Source organism: Cibotium barometz, chromosome 9, assembly GCF_041138505.1.
Source record: "Cibotium barometz isolate CiBa-2024 chromosome 9, ASM4113850v1, whole genome shotgun sequence".
Classification (NCBI taxonomy): domain Eukaryota; kingdom Viridiplantae; phylum Streptophyta; class Polypodiopsida; order Cyatheales; family Cibotiaceae; genus Cibotium; species Cibotium barometz.
In genome coordinates, this window is record NC_141054.1 from 21,711,058 (window position 1) to 21,715,182 (window position 4,125).

General features: G+C 38.1%; 1 long non-coding RNA gene across 1 annotated transcript; it reads left to right on the forward strand.

The window, feature by feature from the left end:
- The first annotated feature begins 670 nt into the window (after positions 1-670).
- On the forward strand, positions 671-1,492 carry LOC147635328 (uncharacterized). The gene is made up of 3 exons (XR_015266578.1): positions 671-853; positions 937-1,020; positions 1,113-1,492. It is a non-coding gene; the product is annotated as an uncharacterized LOC147635328 (long non-coding RNA).
- The last annotated feature ends 2,633 nt before the right edge of the window (positions 1,493-4,125 follow it).

The window sequence follows — 4,125 nt, forward strand, 5'->3', positions numbered from 1 at the left end:
GGATTTTTAAGACAAAGCTTTCTTTCTTTGCTTATTGATATTCTTGTGTTATTTTATTTCAGATTTATACCCTTCATCGTATGAGACATGGCAAAACATCGATTGTATTCTGGGATTTATAGATGTTTTGCATGGATCGATAGGAGAACAACAATACGAAGGTCGATGTGCAATAGAGCTAGCTCAATCCGGTATATTTTTTACTGATCATTTTTATCAGTTGCTGGACAATGCAAACACACATGGTGTGTTAAGAAAACAAGACCTTCCAGCATGGAATTCAGTGGATTGGCCTCTCCCACATTTTAGTGTTACAGAGGCATATAGAGCCAAGCTTTTCAAAGAAGTACAAAAAGCTCTTAGGCCCAATATTGCCACAAGGATAATAAAAATTTCTTTGTGCATGCCTCTCACAGTTTTTGTAGACTTGTTTAATACCTTTCCAGTGAAGGTTTCAAAAACAATGTTCACAGTTAAAGCAACAAGTCTGGCATGCATGCCACAATTTTTGGATAAAGGTTGGGATAAGAAGACATGTAGTTCAGTGTTTTGTGAGGTTGTCCAACCTTCTATGCAACTGAAGTACATGGTTGCATCACAAAATTTCATTTTTTCTTTTTATTATAAGCGCAGTCGAATGCTAGGTACAAAACTAGTCCCTATGGATCAAGATGAAGATTCTTTTGGTGCAGAAAATAAACTTCTTGATATTGATGTTGTTGAGAATGGTGATGTGCTAGTCAATATCACATTAAGACAATGCTGCTCCCTAGCTCAATTGCGCAATGACATTCTATTTGAGACAGAAGGTTCTATTTCAAAGGACTTTTTATTTATCTACAACAATAAGAAGGTATACCATGTGACTTATCCTAGTCTCATTAAGCACTGCTATTAGTTTACTTTACCCTATTGTTTCATATTGCTTTTTTGTAGGTGCTCAAAAGAAGAGAGAGATCAATAAAATGCAAAGACATTGAAAATTTTAAAATTGAGATAACACAGACTCCATAAACAAAGGTATTATATTCAGAAATGTAAAATTCTGTACAGAAATGTTTAATTACATATGTAGAACATATTCTTGACAACAATTTTCTATTTATCTACAGGTTGATCTAGAGGCTGCTCTACATGGTCCAACCTCACCGTATCATCTTTATTTGGAGAATCTACTTTCTGTTGCTCCATCTTGTCGTGTACAGTCTCTTGGTGCTGCTCCATTGTCTCCTCTACTACCCTTGGAGCATCTGTTTGCTGTTGCTCCATCATTTCCTCAATAACATCAGCAGCAACAGGTCCTTGTTCTTGTGGCTTCTCCTCATCAGCACTAGGTCCTTGTTCTTGTGGCACCACATCTGCATCATCTGTGTCATCAAGGTGTATGACACCTTCTCGGACTTTAGAGCTCTCACCTAACTCGACAGTAGCTGGTACAATAGGTTTGGGGAAGGCATACTTCAAAAACTTCCAAATTATATCAGCTCTGAAACTATACACATAGCTCGAGTTGAAGCTATCTTCTCTCATCTGCAATGAGATATGATGATTTAGAACACTTTGTACCAATATCAAATTTTTTGAAGCTAAATGAAAATTATTTTTCCTTACAAGCTCTGGCTGTCCTATCTCAAAATAGCTTGAAAGTATATATTTGGCACTAATCAGCACTCTCCAGCCACAGCTACTTGAATCATCTTGTTGTGGTGTCTGGATAGTTGGAAAGATATGTTAGAAACTGTTAATGTCTGAACAAAATAAAATTATTCAATAAGTTCAAAGGCATAGCATGAAATAGACATCAGTAGAGGGAGCAACTTTCTACCTCTAAATCTATTGGCTCTATTGAATCCAAAAGATTGACATTAGGAGGACACTGATCCAATGCATCTAGAAGTCTTCTAATACAACTGCAATACATATAATTCAGTTAGTGTGCATTAAATCCAAATAATGAAGTTTAAAGTTAAAAATAGCACACAAACCACTTACAATTTAACCTCTCTATGTGTGTTTCTAAGAGAGTTGAATAAAAAGCATTGCTTCTGCTGGATGTCAATAGAAGCAAAGCTCAAGTGGTCACTGCATAAGGAAAAAAGCATTAAGAAATCAAAGGCTACAAGAGTACTCAATCTTGAAGGAAAATCCCAAAAGAAGCAGCCACACACATACTTGTTATGGTATGGAAGTAGCAAAATATCAACATGATCAAAATCACAGTGTCTGAACCAATTGGAAATATCCATGGGAGTTTCCTTTGGATCTCTTAACTTGAAGGAAATTGCAGGATCAATAATATAAACTGTATGCTGTACAGCATGGTTCAGCCAGCTTCTCATCATGCTACATTGGACAAAACAATAATTAAGGTAAGGTGTAAGGGAGGAGGTACAATAAGGATTGTTTTGCAAACAAATGTAAAATAAAAGACACTTACTAGAGCATTGCAAGAATGATAGTATCTGAGCAATACTCATTCTTATGAGCCAATGCTGCCAAGCATGCTCTTGTCAAGTCAAAGTTATTCTCTGAAAAACCATCTTCAATATGGACAACTATGTTAGGGCCCAGCTCTTGCAACCTTCTCTGTATCTGTAGCTCCATCTGTACAGTCTCCACATTTATAGCAGACTTGGATTCCTCTATTTGCTGCTTCAGTGACTCCTCATAAGCAGCTTTCCCTCTGGTGCTCATTGAGTGGGTCACTTCAACAACCTTCACCTTGTCTGCCTTCAATTTCCTTGTAGGTGGAATTAATAATATGTCTCTCATTTTAATGTCCTGCCATTCCACAGGATGGACCAGCTTGTCATACCTCCACCTCACTCTGGACAATGTGTTGAAGTCCTTGGCCATCAGAGTTACCCTGTGAGCATGGGCTACTACAAGCATTGCATCTTCAAAGTACTTCTCCAGGTAATCCTCTGCCATTTCCTGTAAGGAAAGAATGGCAGTCCTGTTCCACCTGAAACCAAGGTGCCAGCTATCACAGATTTCTCTCACTAGCCTCTGAAAAGGTGCCTTGGGGATTGCAAAGCCTATAGCTTTTTGCTGTTTCCTGATCTCCTTTAGCACACCAGCAGAATGCTTTAACCTCTTGGACTTTTGCTGTAGCATGCTCATTGGCTTCCCCTTCCTGCCATGTGCAACTCTTCCTTTTGTAGGCACACTAGATTCCTTGACATCAGCCCCAGCTGCTGCTGCTGCAAGCCCTGGCCCCTTGCCAGACCTCCTTGCAGTTGCCTTGGTTCTTGCCATCACTCTGAGAAGGTCCATACAAAGCAATAGTAAAAGATTAGAAACATGGAGAACATAGAATGATTAAAGAAGGTGATGACAACTTGGATGAAGCAAAATTGAACAATTTGCAACAAAAGGCGATTATGAAGATTTGAAATTTGTAACAGCTCAAAATCGCGTTTTTCTGCAAATACTTGAAACAACATGCTTTTGCATTCATATGATGAATTCTCTATCTTTCCAACTATAAACAATATGTATTGTGTTTATAGAAGAACTATGCAGGCTTGAAATGGGTGGATGAAGAAGCATTTTAAAATCTGCAACAAAATGCGATTTGAACTATTTTGAGATTTCTAAAATCCTCTCCTCGCGTTTTGCTGCAAATTCTAGAGACAACATACTTCATCATGCCTTTAGTCATTTCAGTGTGTATGCAGCTTGGTGCAACATGGATTGAGCCTATGGACATCAAGAAGTGATCAAACTCTCATTCAACAGGGCCAAATTAAAAGTCTTCCTGCTTCTACATGCAGTGGAGAAAATCTAAAAAATACATATAATATTTATCATTATATGCAACCTACATCACATCAATCAATTCCTTACCCTAATATACTATTAAACAAGAAGAAGAGGAAAAAGATTTTCTTACTAACCTGGAAGCTATCTGCAAGTATTCTGTGCTGATGATGAGTATCCTGTGCTGGGTGTGAACCTCTGGTGCTGGTCTGGATGCTGATGGTGTGGAGTAGGGAGGTAGAGATGCAAGAGAACTGAGTTAGGAGAGTAGATTATTACAAATAATGGAGTTATTAATACCACACGTGTGAGATATAGTCGTTTTTTAACACGTGTGGGTCCCACCAAATCTTTTGGGATTTG